The following is a 24,817-nucleotide window of genomic DNA, read 5'->3' as shown; positions in this document are numbered from 1 at the left end:
GTACAAATTGTAAATAGCCTTTCGCTCCCTGTATTTTACCCCTGCCACCTTCAGAATTTGAAAGAGAGTATTCGAGTCAACATTGTCAAAAGCTTTCGCTAAGTCTACAAATGCTAGATACTTAGGTTTGCCTTTCCTTAATCTTTCTTCTAAGATAAGTCGTTGGGTCAGTACAGCCTCACGTGTTCCAACATTTCTACGGAATCCAAACTGATCTTCCCCGAGGTCGGCTTCTACTAGTTTTTCCATTCGTCTGTAAAGAATTCGTGTTAGTATTTTGCAGCCGTGGCTTATTAAACTGATAGTTCGGTAATTTTCACATCTGTCAACAACTGCTTTTTTTTGGGATTGGAATTATTATATTCTTCCTGAAGTCTGAGGGTATTTCGCCTGTCTCATACATCTTGCTCACTAGATGCTAGAGTTTTGTTAGGCCTGGCTCTCCCAAGGCCGTCAGTAGTTCTAATGGAATGTTGTCTAATCCCGGGACTTTGTTTCGACTTAGGTCTTTCAGTGTTCTGTCAAACTCTTCACGCAGTATCATATTTCCTATTTCATCTTCGTGTACATTCTCTTCCATTCCTATAATATTGTCCTCAAGAACATCGCCCTTGTATAGACCCTCTATATACTCCTTCCACCTTTCTGTTTTCCCTTCTTTGCTTAGTACCTGGCTTCTATCTGAGCTCTTGATGTTAATGCAAGTGGTTCTCTTTTCTACAAAGGTTTTTTTTAATTTTCCTGTAGGCAGTATCTATCTTACCCCTAGTGAATGGTTAATGACAAACATTTTGTAATCGACCCATCAGAATCTGGAAAACAGGAAAGAATAATTGTCAACATTTGATTCGAAGCGGTTTCTAACCAGTTGCGGAAATTAATTCGCTCCTTTTGTTGCACTGTCGGCCTGGACATAACGATACCTCTGTTTTTCAGGAGGACGACGAAAAGGTTGTTGACAAATTCAGACTCCACACACAATGTGACTCTCGATAAAGAATTTTTTCGACTGTGGAAAGTATTTTTAGCAAGTGGTCAGACGGTTACGATGATTTCCGAGAGCTCTGTGTCATCTGAGTTTTATCAGAACAGTATTCTTTAATTTCAGGTATTGTGCATTATCAGTTCGCGTCCGCACGTTTTACGAATTACTTTAAGTACTCTTGGTATGCAACACAATAAGTAGAGGGCCAGCCAGTGCCTTTATTACTCCACCGCAGTTCTCTATGAATAAAACAGTAATTGCTGTGACGTGAAGGCATTAATTTTTCTTTCGTCAAGTGTCCCTGGCGTAAGGAAACTGTTCGTTTTCGTCATTGAAATGACACTTCGCTTTGTTGTGACGCCTATAGAAATTAAAAGGAAAGTGTTTCATTGTTACTCGAATATACATTTTTCAAAAATTATCAGAACAACTGTGCCAGAGGAACTATTATAAAATGATTTCTGTGCAAAAAATATTTTATTTCAATAAATTAAAGTCACGATTGGCGGAAGTCATCTGTAATGTAACACCAGATAGTGTCTTGATTAATTTTTCTCTTTTAGTCGGCTTTGCAATAATTACCTATGCAAAAGTTTATTTGTCGATATGAACTGTCTCTTATTCAAAATGTTGATGATGCATGGCACTTTTCGTATGGTTTAGCTACTTCAAATTCGCTTGTGTGGCTCCAGATACTAGCACTACGTGGGGCTACGCTCTGTTGTGACGGCACGCTAAGTGAGAAGGGGTAAGCAAATCGCTGTCATAAACTGCTCTCCGCCTGACAGAAACGAGTAACTTCAATAATCTCGAAATTATACTTGCAGTGCGTGTTAGCAGCTAAAATTTAGATAGTACGTTCCTTTCGTTGTATTCCTCCTGCATAAAAAAAATTCTGGGTGGGTTTCGACATGCCGCATTCCTCCATTCCATTGTCAGTTTCAAATGCTTCACCAGGTTACGACGGGAAGCTTCAAGTAATTTTAGGAAATACAGACAGTCGACAGATATAAAAAGGATATTAAAGTACTTTTGTTTCCACTTTAATCTTCTCATTCATATTTCCTACAGTGATTGCAATCAGAATGCAGTTTCGTGGCTGTTATTGTCTGAGTACAGCTCTCGCGTTCTGATTAAGCAAGCCCTCGAAACGGCATTAGTCGAATACTGCGGGAATTAATAGTAAACCCGAACTGAAATGCAGGCGCAGTGGCTGATCCGCGGGGCTCTTTGTAATGGACTCGCTAACCGGAGAACGGTGCTCGCCGAAACGCTATCCGCCGCCGTTAGGTGTGCCGGCAGATCGCTGGCTGGGACTCAGCGCTGCAGCCCCGAAAGCTGCGGATCCGCTGCAAATCCGCTTACGCGGACAATCGCACTGTTTCAACACGGAGCGCGGAGCTCTGTTACACCTGCGCGTCTCTGCGTGGGTGACACGATCACCTGGTTCTGCGGTCTATTCCTCGAGTATGTTTCTGCAATATGGCGCTGTTGTCACCCAATCTGCACTGATCAGTTAGAGACCACGAAGGGCACGAAGAGGAGAAGCTAACGTTCAGTCGCGAGGCAATGCGGGAAGCTTTTAATGACTATCTTAGCAGAATATCGACAAATCTCTTATAAAACCCAATGACATTCTAGCCTTGTACAAAGGCTGTAAATGGCAGCAAAGTTAGTGTCCAGACACACATGCATGAAAGACGAACCAAACTAGATGGTAGATAAGTGAATGCGAAATGTTGAACTGTCTATACAAAAGATGGAAAAGAAAATTGAGGATCTATTAGACGACGATCAGTTTGGCTTGAGGAAAGGTAAAGGAACCAGAGAGTCAGTTCTCGCTTTGCGGTTGAACGTGAAAGCAAGACTAAAGAAAAATCAAGACACGTTCATAGGATCTGTCGATCCTTAGTAAACGTTCGACAGTATCAAATGGTGCAAATCGTTCGAAATTCTGAGAAAAATAGAGGTAAGGTACAGGGAAAAATGAGTAACATACAAATACGTGCAAGAACTAAGAGAGAACCATAAGATCTGAAGACCAAGAAAGAAGTGTTCGGATTGAAAAGGATGCCAGACAAGGATGTAGTCTTTCACCTCTACTGTTCAAACTATACATCGAAGAAGCAATAACGGAAATAAAATAAAGGTGCAAGAGTCGAATTAAAATTAGAGGTGAAAGAATATAAGTGATAAGATTCTTCGATGACATTGTAATCTCAAGGAAAGTGCAGAAGAATTACAGGATGGGTAGCATTGAATGAACAGTCTAATGAGTACAGATATGGTTTAAGAAGAAATCTAAGACAGGCGAATATATTGAGAAATAGTAGAAATGAGAACCACCAGAAACTTAACATTAGAACTGATGATCACGAAGTAGATGAAGTTAGGGACTCTGTCACCTAGGCACCTAGGCACGATGGATGGAGCAAGGAGGACTTAAAAAGCAGAGTAACACTGGCAAAAATGGCATTCCCGATCAAGAGAAAGCTACTAGTATCACACGCAGGCCTTACTTTCAGGAATAAATTTCTCAGTGTGTGCTTGTGAAGCACAGAATTGATTGGTAGTGGAACATGGTAATTGGGAAAACCGGAACGGGTGAGAACGAAGCATTTGAGACGTGGTACTTGAGAAGAATGTTGACAATTAGGTGGACTGATAAGGTAAGGAATGAGGAGGTACTACTAAGAATTGGCAAAGAAAGAGATGTGTTGAAAATAGTGACAACCAGATGGAACTGGATGATAGGACACCTGTTAACGTATCACGGAATATCTTCCACGGCAATTGAGGGAGCTGTAGAGGGTAAAAATTGAAGACGAAGAATACATCTAATAACTGAGGATGTAGGCTGCAAGTGTTACTCTTGGAGATGAAGAGGCTGGCAGAGAAGAGAAATACAGATAAAAATGTAAAGTCCTTGCATAAATATCGCACCATAGCAAAGATAATTTAATTTTGTATGCCTCGATGACTGAGTGTAAATCTTCCAATTGGACGCCACTATGGTTACTTCTGTGTTCCTAATATGCTCCATATATGCAACTGATGGCGAGTCAGGGTCGTTCCCGCGACCTCTCAATTTCCAAACACGCGCTTAGCTAACTAGATAACCATGCATGACACTGAGAAGATGAGTTATATAGATATAAGTGCCAGTGGCGTTGAGAAACAGCTGAAATCGCTTAAACTAAAGCAAGGCTCCCTGACCAATGCACTTCTTGACAGCTTCATTACAGGACTTGCACCGAATTAGTTACATTTATAGACAAAATACTAGAACATCAAAATTGTACCCTGTGGTTAGAAGAAAGAAGTCACATCCGGCTACAGGAATGATAGTCCACAAAACTACCATCGAACCTCACTAACTTCAGTCTTTTGTAGAATATTAGTACAAATTCTGAACTCAAACGTAATGACGTATCTCGAACAGAATAACCTAAGCAATTCGTTCCACCAGGGATTTACAAAACATGGATCATGGAAAAACGTATCTAGCCCTTGCATGGGGGCTCAATTAAAATAAATATGAATGCAAATATTTTTTAGTAGCTGTATGTCCGATTACGCAAGTCTCGTAAACGGCTGGCCCTGACTAGTTTTAGTACGCAATCTGACTGCTTAGAATGACAACAAAGAATGTAAGAAAATTTTCGTTAACACAGTTAATTAATTAAGTCCCCAGCAACTATAAAACCTACGAAACCAACAAAGCACAAGTGTAGCTGTTCTGTATGTGGTAGTATGACTCAACGCACATCTGGCACGGTTCTTCTTCAACAAGACAAGAATTTTTAAATAGCAATTATACTGACGTGATAAAAGAAAATTACAATTACCATAATTGTGCTAGAAAACCAAAATTATACTCTAATACAAGAACACAAGCCAGATGCTTTGTTGACTGAACCTGTAATGACACATTATTCAGGACACACAAATAAATAAACAACATAATATTTATTACCTTCACATATATTGACGAAAAGCACTCTGACCATTACAATACCTCCATTGGAATAACATCTGCTATCTCTCCCATCAAACCACTGCATAAAACATGGAACAACACTCTCCACTAGCACATATCACTCTGACTTCACGACAAGCAGTGTCCACCACAACTTCTCGGCAAGCACTGCCTGTCGCTGCGTCTCAATAATCACTGCCAGTGGCGGCGGCGGAACAATACTCTCTGGCGCGATTTCTGGCGCTGTGGCTCAGTGTAGCCACCTTTCATATGCCCTTCCTCCACGGGCTAGAATTTGATGGTATTTTTGCCAGCATTGGTGGTGAAAATACCACCAAATCGTAAAAAAAAATACAGACAAAAATAAAAGATAATATTAATACGTAAGTATCATATAACTAGATAAAATTTTGGCTTTGCACTGACCTTACAATAGCCTAATATATAAAATACAGTGAGGAATACAAATTCTTTCATACATATGACTTTACATAATAGTTTACAGAAATATCATGTGGTAAAACAATTCAATCGATAGCGTCAGCAATGACGAATATGAGCAGGTAAGAGTCTTATAACTTTTCACAAACAGTAATACACAAAAAATCAGTTTATACAAATATTCACATAAAATGTTTTCATAACAAGTGGTTGACAGTTCCAGCAGTAGCACCCAGCAATGTTGAGTAGGTGCAGACACCATCAGGTGACATCATTTCAGTAGAAGCAGTCCATCAGTGGCACCCAGCATTGTGGAACAGGTGCAGACTCCAACAGGTGACATCATTTCAGTAGAAGCAGTCCATCAGTGGCACCCAGCAATGTTGAGTAGGGGCAGACAGCAAGAAGTAACATCATTTCAGTAGAAGCAGTTCCATCTGTGCTACCCAGCAATGTTGAAGAGGTACAGACAGCAAGAAGTAATATCATTTCAGTAGAAGCAGTTCCAACTGTGGTACCCAGCAATGTTGAAGAGGTACAGACAGCAAGAAGTAACATCATTTCAGTAGAAGCAGTTCCATCTGTGGTACCCAGCAATGTTAAAGAGGTACAGACAGCAAGAAGTAACATCATTTCAGTAGAAGCAGTTCCATTTGTGGTACCCAGCAATGTTGAAGAGGTACACACAGCAACAAGTCACATTTCTCAGTAGAAGCAGTTCATCAGTGGCACCCAGCATTGTGGAACAGGTGCAGACTCCATCAGGTGACATCATTTCAGTAGAAGCAGTCCATCAGTGGCACCCAGCAATGTTGAGTAGGTGCAGACTCCAACAGGTGACATCATTTCAGTAGAAGCAGTCCATCAGTGGTACCCAGCAATGTGGAGTAGGTGCAGACTCCAACAGGTGACATCATTTCAGTAGAAGCAGTCCATCAGTGGCACCCAGCAATGTGGAGTAGGTGCAGACACCAATAGGTGACATCATTTCAGTAGAAGCAGTCCATCAGTGGCACCCAGCAATGTTGAGTAGGTGCAGACACCAACAGGTGACATCATTTCAGTAGAAGCAGTCCATCAGTGGCACCCAGCAATGTTGAACAGGTGCAGACTCCAACAGGTCACATCATTTCAGTAGAAGCAGTCCATCAGTGGCACCCAGCAATGTTGAGTAGGTGCAGACAGCAGTCCATAATATTCACTATCACTGATCACACAGTTCATCAGCAGAAATTAAACATGTCCTAGTGGCACCAATCATGTAGAAAAAGTACAAGTAACAGTCCATAATATTTACTATCACTAATCAGACAGTTCAAGCATGAACAATAGTTTGAACGCACATACAAATGCTTTTACAAATCATAAAAAACACACAAATGATATCAGATAATTGTCATATTACTATTACAAATACACAAACAACAGTAAACCTATAATATTTATGGGTGTCAGTGCAAGGCACTACAAACAAATAAAATAATATTTAGGAAATAGGTGGGTAGGATTAGGAAAGGAAAACACACAAAACACACTCACTCATCTTTCATCCACATTAAGTACTACTGTGTAATTGAATAGTGTTACTGTGTAATTGCAATTCTGTCAAAATTTGATGTTCATCATGTGTATCAAGTGGTAGTAGCAGCAATGTATAACAGTCAATAATAGTTAAGTCAACGTCATAGCCATCATGTCAAGACCAATGTTTGCCAAGCCAGATCAAAATGTACGGTTGCTGAACAACTGTCAGTGTGCCAAGATATGCAATGCTTCCTCTCTCCAAAAAAAAGTACATACTGCTTAGTGATTTAACAAAGTGTGTGTAGACAATCTTCCTTCCATTTTAGTGTTCTGGTCTGCTATCTTCATCCTCCTTGTTCCATATAAACCAACAAAAAAAAAAATGCACCTCACTTACTTTACCTCTTATACACCAAAACTCCAATCAACTTCATATAATCTCAATACCTCAATAATACCTCTTCAATACGTCGATACATATAAACCTTATTGCCAGTATCATTTCACTTCCATAACAACTCTTTCCTCTAGTCAGTCTCCTCGCCCGCATCTCGTGGTCGTGCGGTAGCGTTCTCGCTTCCCACGCCCGGGTTCCCGGGTTCGATTCCCGGCGGGGTCAGGGATTTTCTCTGCCTCGTGATGGCTGGGTGTTGTGTGCTGTCCTTAGGTTAGTTAGGTTTAAGTAGTTCTAAGTTCTAGGGGACTGATGACCATAGATGTTAAGTCCCATAGTGCTCAGAGCCATTTGAACCATTCAGTCTCCTCGAATAAGTACAGATAAAATCCTAATGCAAACATCATCCCATACAATCCGAAGATACAGTGTCAACACACAACCTCTGTGTAATCCATCTGACCAAAATCTTCTACTCATTATGAATTATAAACAAAGAATGCATACATGACCTCTAACAGACTTAGTTCGAATAACTCTCAGTAATTGAGTACGATTACTTAGTGTGAATGATCCTAATATTTCACAGTGTGTACACCACTTCAAGAATTATGGCAAACAGAAGCAAACATGTGGAGTATTTCTTGTGTCAGGTGTCACTTCCTATTTCAGTTGCTCACAAAAAATGCAGTGTAATAACTGTCAATGGTCTAAACCTAGTTTTGGTATGTCATGTCGTTAGCTTCCTTCCTATTAGCATACATTTATACAGCTTCCATAAACCCTCCAGCTCATGTGACTTCTATGACGTTTCTTGTACTAAAGTCGCTCGTCGAATTACTGCAGTTCATTTTCTTATGTTAAAATATAAAGCACTGAGCGTAAGCAAAACAAGCAATAGCGAGTAAATATACCAGTAGTGAACAGAATGTCAACAAGTGGATGCAGCACAAATCTTACAACGAGGCTCTGCCAAGCGAACAATCTGTAATTAATACAATAGTGTGACCTAAACTCTATGTTCATACACAGTATATCAGCATTTCTATATACCAAATTACAGTATAGTTATGACAACAAGCAGAAATGTGTAAATATGCAATCCATACGCATAGCAGTAAACATATATCTTACGTACTAAACAGGTCATTAGCATCGTATCAGCGTAAATAAATAAATGTTCATATGTAATCTTAATAAGTAAACATGAAGGCGCAAGCAGATAAATCACAAAGTATCACTTACATACCTAACCACATCAGCACAATTAATCAGGTGACAATTATAATTTAAATAAATAAGCACAGCAGGCACATAATAAAAATAATATGACATCAGTGAAAAAGCATAGCAGCCAAGCGATGCATAATATACACAAGTTACAACTCAGTTCATTAATAATCATTGTCAAAATCAGTTAACGTACGCAAGCACGTTGCTTCACAAGTAATTTCATAGAACATGTAATTAGCACAAAGTATGAATCACGTAATCGCGAGCAGTAAATTACGTCTAAAGTACGTACCTACGTGGAAATATGTTACCTGAAAAATAAACTCAATTAATAGTTACCTTTTTTTTAGTTTATTAGTTTCTTCTTGGAAATTACATTCTTCCTGAAAATTTCTCGATAGCAAGTCGTCTTAACGTCGGACACGCACAGAATTTACCTGAAGTTCTTAAATATCTTATAGAACTGTATCCTGAAAAATACTGAATGTTAATAACATAATTCATCAAGTCACTATAGCTTTATACTGATTTTATTCGGAGAAAGACTGTGTATTTGTTTACGGCTGTCAGTGCATTCGCACTGAGCGCTCGACCAGCTGTAGGCGCGTGACGTAGAAAGCAATTGTTTGCGGTCAACGACTGCCCTGTGCGGCGCGCAGACTTGACTGTTGCTTTGAGTATATGCCGCCGCCAAAACACAGCGCGGTATCCTTTGTACTCTCCGCATGTTTACATGTAGCTGTTAGTTTCTCACAAGTATGTCATTCTACAAAAATTTTTCAAAAGTATATCATTCCACAAAAATTTTAACGTTAGATATATGCACCTAGGCCTTTGTATGATGAATCCGTCGCCAAACAAAAATCTTTAGATAAATCCGGGTGTGAAAGAAGTGGGGTAGCAACTAAAGCATCTCGAAGTTGTTCAAATTCTGATTGAGCTTCCTCATCCCAACACCAATTAGATTTCTTTCCAGATAGTTCACATAAACGAGGTGTGGCCAAATCGTCCGATCTAACAAAGCGTCTAAGAAAATTACAGACACCAAGGAAACTACGAACATCACGTTTTGTGGTAGGAACAGCACAATTACGAAAAGCGTCAAGTTTTTCTGGATCAGGAAGAATACCTTCTGTAGAAATAATGTGACCGAGAAATTTCACCTGAGAACGACCAAATTCAGATTTTTCCAAGTTTACTGTAATGCCAACTCTTGCAAAAATACGTAATAATGAATCCAAAATTTTGTTGTGCTCACTCAAAGAATGTTTAGCAATAAGAATGTCGTCGACATAAGAAGTAATATTGTCACGAAGATAAACAGGTAAAATTTCGTTTAAACTACAAATGAATGCTGCAGAAAATATAGTAAGTCCAAACAGTAATTTCCGAAGTCACTTTTGGGTAAAATAGTCATATCCGGTTATTTTTTACACGCGCTCTAGAAAGATTGATAGTCGAAGAGTTGTTTCGATAGATGCAAAGAATAGTGAAAGAGTAGGCAGCGGTGCAGAAAACTAAAAGAGAAATAGCACCACTACAGCTCGGGGCCCTATGCTCGCTACGGCACATATTCACTTAAGAGTAGTGAATCCCCTGAGGACTTTAATAGCTGCACATAATTTTCAGTTTGTGACTTAGTGGCAATTTTAGCGGAAGTGCGTACGTAAATTGATCTAACCATGCACATGGATGTATGTCATTCTTAGAATTGCGGAAGATCTTAAATTTCCGAACAGTCAAAAAGTGTTTATAGTCAAAGTTTTCGCCTCGTGGCGACAAAGACCTACCGCGTCTGTCCCAGTCCCAATGCCGATTATTGTCAAGTTTGCGCGCCTGGCGCTCTCTTGTTGCATCCCGTAAACGAAATAAATTATTTTCTTCAAACCCCTCTGGTATCTGTGATTCTAAATTTCTTTTGCCGTCTTTTCCTACGATTTCGCCTTCAATTTGTTTGACTTGCTTTTTTAATGCCTCCACTTCCCTTTTAACGCGTTCACTAAATTTTCCCTGATTTTCAACATGCTTATTTAGGTTCTGGTACTCTTCGGTTTCTGCAAATGGCAATGGTGCTGTATCATCTGAATCTCTGTCCCCATTTAAACTAAGATTTGTCAATTTATCTGAAATCTCCTCAACTCTTTCCGATAAATCCCCTATTTGTTCTTTCTGTTTATTTGCGTCTTCCGTAAGTGTCGCGACTCGGGTTTCAGTATTGACACATTTGGTAGTTAACTGTTCATATTGTTGTGTTAGATTATTTATTCTGTCATTTGGTACGGATTCCTCGATTCTCTCAAATATTTCTTCCTTATCTTTTGCACGTTGTAAATTTAACTCTGAATATTTCTGTACTATCACGCGATCTCTTTCTTCCTGTTCTCTATCCTGTTCCCTTTGTCTAATCTCTACTGCAACTAATCTATTATTGTGAGCATTCAAAATCGGTTGTACTTCTTCTCTGATTTCTTTCTTTAATTCATCTTTCATATTTTTGAAACATGTCCCTATTCGTGAGTCTAACCATGTTTCCAAAGTTCCCATCTCTGTTTTTAATTCAGATCCTAACTGTGATCCAAGTGAGTCTAACCGTGTTTCCATTGTTCCCATTTCTGTTTTAATTGTCCCTATCTCTGTTTTTAATTCAGATCGCAAAGTTCCCATATCTGTTTTAATTGTTCCTATTTGTGATTCTAACCGAGATCCCAAATTTAATATTGCACTCATCAACTGCTCCGTGTTAAGTTGTTCGAAATTCTTTTCGCCCCTAACATTGCCCACAAAACTAACTTCCTTCTGCATAGCCATAAAGCTATCTGTGTTCGGTACTGTTTCAGAATCTTCTATCGTTAATCTCGTATTCTGTGAATTTTCTGATTGAGAAAAATTTTGAAATGGTTCCGGACTATTTTCCCGACTTATTAAATTGTTTTCCACTTCATTATTCATCATACTGTTCTCCTGTGTTGGCGAGTTCGCCATGTCAACAATTTCGTCATTCTGACTATCCATCATTTTTGCCTTTTTCATCGATCGCGTAATCATTTACAAAACATACAAAACTCGTCACTATATGAAAATTACACACAATGACACTTTATCACCAACAATATCAATCACACGAAATGCTTCCTTCAAACACGATTAACGAACAATAGAAGAATGACAATCACCAATCTACACATGCAAAATAGACTACAATTACTGAACTACAGATTACTACAACAATACTACTGTCTACTATTTTTGCAATCAGAAGAATTCCAAGGGACGATCCGAAGCAGCGGTCGCCACGTGCATGGGGGCTTTATTTTTATATATATAATAAGAATGCAAATATTTTTAGTAGCTGTATGTCCGATTACGCAAGTCTCGTAAACGGCTGGCCCTGACTAGTTTTAGTACGCAATCTGACTACTTAGAATGACAACAAAGAATGTAAGAAAATTTTCGTTAACACAGTTAATTAATTAAGTCCCCAGCAACTATAAAACCTACGAAACCAACAAAGCACAAGTGTAGCTGTTCTGTATGTGGTAGTATGACTCAACGCACATCTGGCACGGTTCTTCTTCAACAAGACAAGAATTTTTAAATAGCAATTATACTGACGTGATAAAAGAAAATTACAATTACCATAATTGTGCTAGAAAACCAAAATTATACTCTAATACAAGAACACAAGCCAGATGCTTTGTTGACTGAACCTGTAATGACACATTATTCAGGACACACAAATAAATAAACAACATAATATTTATTACCTTCATATATATTGACGAAAAGCACTCTGACCATTACAATACCTCCATTGGAATAACATCTGCTATCTCTCCCATCAAACCACTGCATAAAACATGGAACAACACTCTCCACTACCACATCTTACTCTGACTTCACGACAAGCAGTGTCCACCACAACTTCTCGGCAAGCACTGCCTGTCGCTGCGTTTCAATAATCACTGCCAGTGGAGGCGGCGGAACAATACTCTCTGGCGCGATTTCTGGCGCTGTGGCTCAGTGTAGCCACCTTTCACCCTCTTCTGACATGACATCTTGAAGGTCTTGAGCCAAGTCAGTCAGGTGACTGCAGTACACCTAGACTTCCGAAAAGCATTTGACTCGGTTTTTCTCCAACGTTTTCTAAGGAGTGTGATCAGTGGATCAATGAAGCATCAGACAACACCAGAAGCAGATTTTGATAAGAATTCGAAGTGGTGTCAAGACTGACAACTTGCCTCAGTTTACAGTAATTTTAAATTGTGCACTTCGTAAAATGCTGAAACGTAGTACCCTAAGACTGCACTATCAATGAATGTCGTTAAATCAGGCAGGTCATACAGACGTCGGAGATTAACGACTCTATACAGAAATAAAACTGAATGATCACATAGGCCCGATTATAAATGAAGCACGTGGCAGATTTCGCCTCATTGGTAGGATATTGAGAAACTGCAGTCAGCATACAAAGAAGACTGCTTACAAAACCCTTGAGACCTTTATTTGAGTGTTGTTCGTTGTGTGTGAACTATAGAAAGTAGGACTAATACGAGATGCTGAATGTTTGCAAAGATGGATCTATCTAACGCAAAGGATAACGTCACGGAAATGTTGAGAAACTGAGCTGACAGTCACTTGGTGACAAAAGCGTAATATTCCATAGTGCTCAGAGCCATTTGAACCATTTGAACACGTACGTAAGCACCCTGTCTGATACCTGGATCCATTCAGTCCATCGGACTTGGGCAGTTTTAGCAGGACAATGCGAAAATTCTTGCAGAGCTTCAAGAACCAGTACTGAGACATCTAGGAATATACTATAGCCACTACGTATCGCTGTGGCAGGGACGCTGAAGACAAGATTAGGCTATTATACCATGCAAGAACTCTCCGAAGCTGTCATTTTTTCACGTTCCATACCCGATTATAAAGGGAAGAAACACTGTTTTGAAGTGGAAAGAACCGTCTAACATCTAAAGTTAAAATCTTCTGGGTTGTTAGGCGGCGTCATATTTCCTCTAAAATGGAAAAAAGGGTTTCGAACCCTCTGCTGCGACCTTCTTCAGGATCTTCTTATGTCCACTACTGATAGAACACTGTCAGAGTCCAGTGTCGCGTTTTCTTATATAGGGGAGTTTTCCGGCGTTTGTGCTGGAGAAGTTGGAGTATTTGTTAAAATTCTTGTGGCTACAGTTAGTGAGCCATCGTCATAGGCTAAATTTCTGCGCCGATGCAGAATAAGGAGCGGTGTTGGTGGCTCATCGTCATTGGATAGAAAGGGCAACCAGTAGCAGTAGGAGGAATTTCGACCAATAACCCTTCTCCAGCGTAAGTGTGGAATAGTGTCTTTCTATCCAATGACGACGAGTCACCAGTAATATCCACAAGAGTTTAGTCGATAATGCTCCATCCTCTGCATCCATCTAGTTCTCTCCCTGTCCATTTCCACGTCGCCCTCTCACTGTTCATCTCCTCCCCCTCTCTGTGTCTCTCTGCTCCTCTGCTTTCTCCATCTCCCCAACCCTCAGACCATGTCCCCCTCCCGCACGCCCTACCAGCATCTTCCTCCCCCTGTCTCTGTTCTATGACGGTGGCCCACCAATGGTAGCCACAAGAATTTTAACCAATACTCACAATTCTCCAGCACAAACGAGGGGAAAACTCCCCTCTATAAGAGAACGTGACACTAGACTCTAACAGTGTTCTAGCAGTAGTGAAAGTCGGAAGATCCTGGAGAAGATCCCATCAGAGGGGTCGAAACGTCAGTTATTTTGGAAGAAATATGACACGGCCTAACAACCCAGAAGATTTTAACGTTAGTGATAATGGCCATGAAAGCCTGCCGAGTTACATCTAACATCTGTTTCACAGTGATGTGTGGAGTATGTATGTTCTAACTAGAAGTTCTGTAGGTGTACACTACCTGAGCACGCAGCATTGCCTGGCTATATATGTACACCAGTTGTCTATTAGCCCATCTTCTCCATCCCTGGTCTCTGTCCATCTCCTTATTCCCTCTACTTCTTTTCGTCTCCTCCATTCCCCGCTCTGTAGCCATCCCCACCACCCTCTCTCTCTGGCCACCTTCTCCACCCATCCCACTTTCAGTTAAGCTCCTCCTGTCTCTCTCTCCAACCATTTCCTCCTACCCTTCTTTCTGTCTGTCTACTCTTCCTCCACTCTCTGTATCTACTCCTTCACCTTCTCTCCATCTCCTCCTCCCTTCCACTCATTCCACCTCTTTTCCCCACCTCGATTTGTCCTTCTCACCATTCCCCTCTATCTACACATCTCTGTCTTCCGCTTTCTGTTCATCTAGTCCTCTCGCTGTCCATCTCCACGTCGCCCTGTCACTGTTCATATCCTCCTCTCCTTCTGTCACTGTCTATCTGCTCTTCTTTTCTTTCTCCTCCTCTCCCACTCCATCTCCACTCCGCCCCCCCCCCCCCCCACGCTCTGCCAGCTACTTCCTCCCCCTGTCCGTGGACATCTCCTCTCCTCTCTCTTTGAATTTGTCCCTCCACTTCTCTCTGTCCATCTCCTCCTCCCCTACATCTGTGTCCATTTTCATCTTCATCCTCTTTGTCTGTCCATTTCCTCTTCCCCCTATATGTGTTTATCTCCTTCTTCCCCCTCCTCGTCTGTCCATTTCGTGCTTCGCCTTTCTATCTCTACTTTATCACCCTCACCCCAATAGGAGAGTAGTAGTTCTTTCCACTAAAGTACTTCCTTCTAGAAATTTACAGTGGTTTAGGATGACCTACACTATGTTATGAATAGTATCCGGACACCCTGAAAAACATGCTTTTTCATATTAGGTGCATTGTGCTGCCACCTACTGTGAGGTGCTCCACATCAGCGACATCAGTAGTCATTAGACATCGTGAGAGAGTAGAATGCGGCTTCGAAGGTGGTCAGGTGATTGGGAGTCACTTGTGTCATACATTTTTACGCGAGACTTCCACACTCCTAAACATCCCTAGGTCCACTGTTTCCGATTTGATAGTGAAGTGGAAACGTGAAGGGACACGTACAGCACAAAAGCGTACAGGCCGAATTCGTCTGTTGACTGACAGAGACCTCCGACACTTGGAGTGTGTCGTAATCTGTAATAGGCAGACATCTATCCAGACCATCACATAGGAATTCCAAACTGCATCAGGATCCACTGCAAGTACTATGACAGTTAGGCGGGAGGTAAGAAAACTTTGATTTCCTGGTCGAGCGGCTGCCCATAAGCACACATCACGCCGGTAAATGCCTCGGTTGGTGTAAAGAGCGTAAACATTGGACGATTGAACAGTGCAAAAACGTTGTGTGGAGTGACAAATCACGGTACACAATGTGGCGATCCGATGGCAGTGTGTAGATATGGCGAATGGCCGGTCAACGTAATCTGCTAGCGTGTGTAGTGCCAACAGCAAAATTCAGAGACGGTGGTGTTATGATGTGGTAGTGTTTTCCATGGAGGAGGCTTGTACCCCTTGTTGTTTTGTGTGGCACTATCACATCACAGGCCTACACTGATGTTTTAAGCACCTTTTTGCTTCCCACTGTTGTAGAGCAATTCGGGGATGGCAATTGTATCTTTCAACAAGCTCGAGCAACTATTCATAATGCACGGCCTGTGGCGGAGTGCTTACACGACAATAACATACCTGTAATGGACTGGGCTACACAGAGTCCTGACCTGAATCCTACAGAATACCTTTCGGATTTTTTGAACGCCAACTTCGTGCCAGGCCTCACATACCGACATCGATAGCTCTCCTAAGCGCAGCACTCCGTGAAGAATGGGCTGCCATTCCCCAAGAAACCTTCCAGCACCTGATTCAACGTATGCCTGCGAGAGTGTAAACTGTAATCAAGGCTAAAGGTAAGCCAACGCCATATTGAATTCCAGCATTACCTATGGAGGGCGCCATGAACTTGTAAATCATTTTCAGCCAGGTGTCCGGATACGTTTGATCACATAGTGTATTTATTTACTTATGTCTAGCGAATTTCATACTGCAGTTTGATTTTCACAGAGTCAAACGCTTATGACGACGTACCTGCTAAACAATAGTTCTGTACATACATTCAGTAGCATATGTGGATATTGTCTGCAAAGTGTGTTGTACAGAGTTAGTAGTAAATGTCGTGCATAATGCGACAGTTTTTCACTCATCGCAGTATTTGACGTTATATCTCCTGAATTATGTATTGTCAAAAGACATAATTTTGCAGGTGCATTCAGCGGGTTTTGTGAATGCTGTTACGAATACAGTTAACAGTTTAGATTAAAGCGACAGGCTTCATTAGGCAGATTTATTGCACGAACAGCCAAAAATGTTGTAAGCGATAAACATATTTCATTTCATCATTTTGTGAGAGTTGTTGTTGTTGTTGTGGTCTTCAGTCCTGAGACTGGTTTGATGCAGCTCTCCATGCTACTCTATCCTGTGCAAGCTTCTTCATCTCCCAGTATCTACTGCAACCTACATCCATCTGAATCTGCTTAATGTATTCATCTCTTGGTCTCCCCCTACGATTTTTACCCTCCACGCTGCCCTCCAATACTAAATTGGTGATCCCTTGATGCCTCAGAACATGTCCTACTAACCGATCCCTTCTTCTGGTCAAGTTGTGCCACAAACTTCTCTTCTCCCCAATCCTATTCAATACTTCCTCATTAGTTATGTGATCTACCCATCTAATCTTCAGCATTCTTCTGTAGCACCACATTTCGAAAGCTTCTATTCTCTTCTTGTCCAAACTATTTACCGTCCATGTTTCACTTCCATACATGGCTATCCCCATGAACCACGGACCTTGCCGTTGGTGGGGAGGCTTGCGTGTCTCAGCGATACAGATGGCCGTACCGTAGGTGCAACCACAACGGAGGATTATCTGTTGAGAGGCCAGACAAACATGTGGTTCCTGAAGAGGGGCAGCAACCTTTTCAGTAGTTGCAGGGGCAACAGTCTGGATGATTGACTGATCTGGCCTTGTAACATTAACCAAAACGGCCTTGCTGTGCTGGTACTGCGAACGGCTGAAAGCAAGGGGAAACTACAGTCGTAATTTTTCCCGAGGACATGCAGCTCTACTGTATGATTAAATGATGATGGCGTCCTCTTGGGTAAAATATTCCGGAGGTAAAATAGTCCCCCATTCGGATCTCCGGGCGGGGACTACTCAGGAGGACGTCGTTATCAGGAGAAAGAAAACTGGCGTTCTACGGATCGGAGCGTGGAATGTCAGATCCCTTAATCGGGCAGGTAGGTTAGAAAATTTAAAAAGGGAAATGGATAGGTTAAAGTTAGATATAGTGGGAATTAGTGAAGTTCGGTGGCAGGAGGAACAAGACTTTTGGTCAGGTGATTACAGGGTCATAAATACAAAATCAAATAGGGGTAATGCAGGAGTAGGTTTAATAATGAATAAAAAAATAGGAGTGCGGGTTAGCTACTACAAACAGCATAGTGAACGCATTATTGTGGCCAAGATAGACACAAAGCCCATGCCTACTACAGTAGTACAAGTTTATATGCCAACTACCTCTGCAGATGATGAAGAAATAGATGAAATGTATGACGACATAAAAGAAATTATTCAGGTAGTGAAGGGAGACGAAAATTTAATAGTCATGGGTGACTGGAATTCGTCAGTAGGAAAAGGGAGAGAAGGAAACATAGTAGGTGAATATGGATTGGGGGAAGGAATGAAAGAGGAAGCCGCCTTGTAGAATTTTGCACAGAGCATAACTTAATCATAGCCAACACTTGGTTCAAGAATCATAAAAGAAGGTTATATACCTGGAAGAATCCTGGAGATACTAAAAGGTATCAGATAGATTATATAATGGTAAGACAGAGATTTAGGAACCAGGTTTTAAATTGTAAGACATTTCCTGGGGCAGATGTGGATTCTGACCACAATCTATTGGTTATGAACTGCAGATTGAAACTGAAGAAACTGCAAAAAGGTGGGTATTTAAGGAGATGGGACCTGGATAAACTGAAAGAACCAGAGGTTGTAGAGAGTTTCAGGGAGAGCATAAGGGAACAATTGACAGGAATGGGGGAAAGAAATACAGTAGAAGAAGAATGGGTTGCTCTGAGGGATGAAGTAGTGAAGGCAGCAGAGGATCAAGTAGGTAAAAAGACGAGGGCTAACAGAAATCCATGGGTAACAGAAGAAATATTGAATTTAATTGATGAAAGGAGAAAATATAAAAATGTAGTAAATGAAGCAGGCAAAAAGGAATACAAACGTCTCAAAAATGAGATCGACAGGAAGTGCAAAATGGCTAAGCAGGGATGGCTAGAGGACAAATGTAAGGATGTAGAGGCTTGTCTCACTAGGGGTAAGATAGATACTGCCTACAGGAAAATTAAAGAGACCTTTGGAGATAAGAGAACCACTTGTATGAATATCAAGAGCTCAGATGGCAACCCAGTTCTAAGCAAGGAAGGGAAGGCAGAAAGGTGGAAGGAGTATATAGAGGGTCTATACAAGGGCGATGTACTTGAGGACAATATTATGGAAATGGAAGAGGATGTAGATGAAGACGAAATGGGAGATACGATACTGCGTGAAGAGTTTGACAGAGCACTGAAAGACCTGAGTCGAAACAAGGCCCCGGGAGTAGACAACATTCCATTTGAACTACTGATGGCCTCGGGAGAGCCAGTCATGACAAAACTCTACCATCTGGTGAGAACGATGTATGAGACAGGCGAAATACCCTCAGACTTCAAGAAGAATATAATAATTCCAAACCCAAAGAAAGCAGGTGTTGACAGATGTGAAAATTACCGAACTATCAGTTTAATAAGTCACAGCTGCAAAATACTAACGCGAATTCTTCACAGACGAATGGAAAAACTGGTAGAAGCCGACCTCGGGGAAGATCAGTTTGGATTCCGTAGAAATGTTGGAACACGTGAGGCAATACTGACCTTACGACTTATCTTAGAAGAAAGATTAAGAAAAGGCAAACCTACGTTTCTAGCATTTGTAGACTTAGAGAAAGCTTTAAACAATGTTAACTGGAATACTCTCTTTCAAATTCTGAAGGTGGCAGGGGTAAAATACAGGGAGCGAAAGGCTATTTACAATTTGTACAGAAACCAGATGGCAGTTATAAGAGTCGAGGGGCATGAAAGGGAAGCAGTGGTTGGGAAAGGAGTAAGACAGGGTTGTAGCCTCTCCCAGATGTTATTCAATCTGTATATTGAGCAAGCAGTAAAGGAAACAAAAGAAAAATTCGGAATAGGTATTAAAATTCATGGAGAAGAAGTAAAAACTTTGCGGTTCGCCGATGACATTGTAATTCTGTCAGAGACAGCAAAGGACTTGGAAGAGCAGTTGAACGGAATGGACAGTGTCTTGAAGGGAGGATATAAGATGAACATCAACAAAAGCAAAACGAGGATAATGGAATGTAGTCAAATTAAGTCGGGTGATGCTGAGGGAATTAGATTAGGAAATGAGACACTTAAAGTAGTAAAGGAGTTTTGCTATTTAGGGAGTAAAATAACCGATGATGGTCGAAGTAGAGAGGATATAAAATGTAGACTGGCAATGGCAAGGAAAGCGTTTCTCAAGAAGAGGAATTTGTTAACATCGAGTATAGATTTAAGTGTCAGGAAGTCGTTTCTGAAAGTATTTGTATGGAGTGTAGCCATGTATGGAAGTGAAACATGGACGATAACTAGTTTGGAGAAGAAGAGAATAGAAGCTTTCGAAATGTGGTGCTACAGAAGAATGCTGAAGATAAGGTGGGTAGATCACGTAACTAATGAGGAGGTTTTGAATAGGATTGGGGAGAAGAGAAGTTTGTGGCACAACTTGACTAGAAGAAGGGATCGGTTGGTAGGACATGTTTTGAGGCATCAAGGGATCACAAATTTAGCATTGGAGGGCAGTGTGGAGGGTAAAAATCGTAGAGGGAGACCAAGAGATGAATACACTAAGCAGATTCAGAAGGATGTAGGTTGCAGTAGATACTGGGAGATGAAGAAGCTTGCACAGGATAGAGTAGCATGGAGAGCTGCATCAAACCAGTCTCAGGACTGAAGACCACAACAACAACAACATGGCTACACTCCATACAAATACTTTCAGAAATGACTTCCTGACACTTAAATCTATACTCGATGTTAACAAATTTCTCTTCTTCAGAAACGCTTTCCTTGCCATTGCCAGTCTACATTTTATATCCCCTCTACTTCGACCATCATCAGTTATTTTGCTCCCCAAATAGCAAAACTCCTTTACTACTTTAAGTGTCTCATTTCTACATCTGTCAACACCTGCATTCTTTGGGATTGGAATTATTATATTCTTCTTGAAGTCTGAGGGTACTTCGCCTGTTTCATACATCTTGCTCACCAGATGGTAGAGTTTTGTCAGGACTGGCTCTCCCAAGGCCGTCAGTAGTTCCAATGGAATGTTGTCTACTCCGGGGGCCTTGTTTCGACTCAGGTCTTTCAGTGCTCTGTCAAACTCTTCACGCAGTATCGTATCTCCCATTTCATCTTCATCTACATCCTCTTCCATTTCCATAATATTGTCCTCAAGTACATCGCCCTTGTATAGACCCTCTATATACTCCTTCCACCTTCCTGCTTTCCCTTCTTTGCTTAGAACTGGGTTTCCATCTGAGCTCTTGATGCTCATACAAGTGGTTCTCTTATCTCCAAAGGTCTCTTTAATTTTCCTGTAGGCAGTATCTATCTTACCCCTAGTGAAATAAGCCTCTACATCCTTACATTTGTCCTCTAGCCATCCCTGCTTAGCCATTTTGCACTTCCTGTCGATCTCATTTTTGAGACGTTTGTATTCCTTTTTGCCTGCTTCATTAACTGCATTTTTATATTTTCTCCTTTCATCAATTAAATTCAATATTTCTTCTGTTACCCAAGGATTTCTAAGAGCCCTGATCTTTTTACCTACTTGATCCTCTGCTGCCTTCACTACTTCATCCCTCAAAGCTACCCATTCTTCTTCTACTGTATTTCTTTCCCCCATTCCTGTCAATTGTTCCCTTATGCTCTCCCTAAAACTCTGTACAACCTCTGGTTCTTTCGGTTTATCCAGGTCCCATCTCCTTAAATACCCACCTTTTTGCAGTTTCTTCAGTTTTAATCTACAGGTCATAACCAATAGATTGTGGTCAGAGTCCACATCTGCCCCTGGAAATGTCTTACAATTTAAAACCTGGTTCCTAAATCTCTGTCTTACCATTATATAATCTATCTGATACCTTTTAGTATCTCCAGGGTTCTTCCATGTATACAACATTCTATCATGATTCTTAAACCAAGTGTTAGCTATAATTAAGTTGTGCTCTGTGCAAAATTCTACCAGGCGGCTTCCTCTTTCATTTCTTAGCCCCAATCCATATTCACCTACTACGTTTCCTTCTCTCACTTTTCCTACACTCGAATTCCAGTCACCCATGACTATTAAATTTTCGTCTCCCTTCACTATCTGAATAATTTCTTTTATATCATCATACATTTCTTCAATTTCTTCGTCACCTGCAGAGCTAGTTGGCATATAAACTTGTACTACTGTAGTAGGCGTGGGCTTAGTGTCTATCTTGGCCACAATAATGCGTTCACTATGCTTATTGTAGTGGCTTACCCGCTTTCCTATTTTCCTATTCATTATTAAACCTACTCCTGCATTGCCCCTATTTGACTTTGTGTTTATAACCCTGTAGTCACCTGACCAGAAGTCTTGTTCCTCCTGCCACCGAACTTCACTAATTCCCACTATATCTAACTTTAACCTATCCATTTCCCTTTTTAAATTTTCTAACCTAACTGCCCGATTAAGGGATCTGACATTCCGATCCGTAGGACGCCAGTTTTCTTTCTCCTGATAACGACATCCTCTTGAGTAGTCCCCCCCGGAGATCCGAATGGGGGACTATTTTACCTCCGGAATATTTTACCCAAGAGGACGCCATCATCATTTAATCATACAGTAAAGCTGCATGCCCTCGGGAAAGATTACGGCCGTAGTTTCCCCTTGCTTTCAGCCGTTCGCAGTACCAGCACAGCAATGCAGTTTTGGTTATTGTTACAAGGCCAGATCAGTCAATCATCCAGACTGTTGCCCTTGCAACTACTGAAAAGGCTGCTGCCCCTCTTCAGGAACCACACGTTTGTCTGACCTCTCAACAGATACCCCTCCGTTGTGGTTGTACCTACGGTACGGCCATCTGTATCGCTGAGGCACGCAAGCCTCCCCACCAACGGCAAGGTCCATGGTTCTTGTTGTGAGAGTTATCAGCGAGAAAAAGTTTCACAAAATTTTGAAATTGTGAGGGAAGTTTGTTCAAAGTCACTAGGGGCTCTCATTCTTAAATTCTGGATGAATGAAGTATGGATATTCATGCTACACTGCTTTTTCACCCTAGCTCTCAGTCCTGTGCTCGGTAGGTGGTTCTTACTCTCGGAGCGATTCTTTCCACACAGTGAGATATATGTACCAAGTTTGGTCCTGCAGTTCACAGCGTGATGTGGAACATACAAACATATTAACCAACATCCATTTATATAGTACTAGCTGAGAACTGTGTTTTGCCGTGGTATGCATTTATTACATTCTTATATTAGCCCATCTCCTATCTCCCCCCTCCCCTCTCTCTCTGTCCAACTCCTCCTTCACTCTCTCTCTGTCCCTCCTTGCCATCTCTTCTCTCTGTTCACCTCCTCCAGCCTTCACTCTCCGTCCATCTTTCCTCTCTCCCTGTCCATTTATCCTGCATCTCTTTCTCTTTTTATTTCGTTTCTCCCCACTTTCCGTTCATCTCCTGCTCCCCCATCTCCTGACCTATCTCTTCCTCCCTCCGTCTCTGACCACCTCTTCCTTTTCTGTACCCATTTCCATCTTACCGTTTCTCTGTCCATCTCGTCCTTCCCCCCCCCCCTCCCCCCCATCTAGCGCCAAATATCCAGGGGTTTAGGACGAGCTTCTTACCCGTTTCTTTGGCTGCGTACACACATGTCAAATATATTTCACATGCATTTGTCATATTTCACACTTATTTATACATCTATAGTCCTGTAGTTACATTTTCATGCAGCTTAGTATGTATGAAGTCATATCTCCAGTACTATTTGTCGTATAATGGTATACACTCCTGGAAATTGAAATAAGAACACCGTGAATTCATTGTCCCAGGAAGGGGAAACTTTATTGACACATTCCTGGGGTCAGATACATCACATGATCACACTGACAGAACCACAGGCACATAGACACAGGCAACAGAGCATGCACAATGTCGGCACTAGTACAGTGTATATCTACCTTTCGCAGCAATGCAGGCTGCTATTCTCCCATGGAGACGATCGTAGAGATGCTGGAAGTAGTCCTGTGGAACGGCTTGCCATGCCATTTCCACCTGGCGCCTCAGTTGGACCAGCGTTCGTGCTGGACGTGCAGACCGCGTGAGACGACGCTTCATCCAGTCCCAAACATGCTCAATGGGGGACAGATCCGGAGATCTTGCTGGCCAGGGTAGTTGACTTACACCTTCTAGAGCACGTTGGGTGGCACGGGATACATGCGGACGTGCATTGTCCTGTTGGAACAGCAAGTTCCCTTGCCGGTCTAGGAATGGTAGAACGATGGGTTCGATGACGGTTTGGATGTACCGTGCACTATTCAGTGTCCCCTCGACGATCACCAGTGGTGTACGGCCAGTGTAGGAGATCGCTCCCCACACCATGATGCCGGGTGTTGGCCCTGTGTGCCTCGGTCGTATGCAGTCCTGATTGTGGCGCTCACCTGCACGACGCCAAACACGCATACGACCATCATTGGCACCAAGGCAGAAGCGACTCTCATCGCTGAAGACGACACGTCTCCATTCGTCCCTCCATTCACGCCTGTCGCGACACCACTGGAGGCGGGCTGCACGATGTTGGGGCGTGAGCGGAAGACGGCCTAACGGTGTGCGGACCGTAGCCCAGCTTCATGGAGACGGTTGCGAATGGTCCTCGCCGATACCCCAGGAGCAACAGTGTCCGTAATTTGCTGGGAAGTGGCGGTGCGGTCCCCTACGGCACTGCGTAGGATCCTACGGTCTTGGCGTGCATCCGTGCGTCGCTGCGGTCCGGTCCCAGGTCGACGGGCACGTGCACCTTCCGCCGACCACTGGCGACAACATCGATGTACTGTGGAGACCTCACGCCCCACGTGTTGAGCAATTCGGCGGTACGTCCACCCGGCCTCCCGCATGTTCACTATACGC

Source organism: Schistocerca cancellata, chromosome 8, assembly GCF_023864275.1.
Source record: "Schistocerca cancellata isolate TAMUIC-IGC-003103 chromosome 8, iqSchCanc2.1, whole genome shotgun sequence".
NCBI lineage: Eukaryota > Metazoa > Arthropoda > Insecta > Orthoptera > Acrididae > Schistocerca > Schistocerca cancellata.
Note: the sequence above shows the minus strand (reverse complement) of the source record.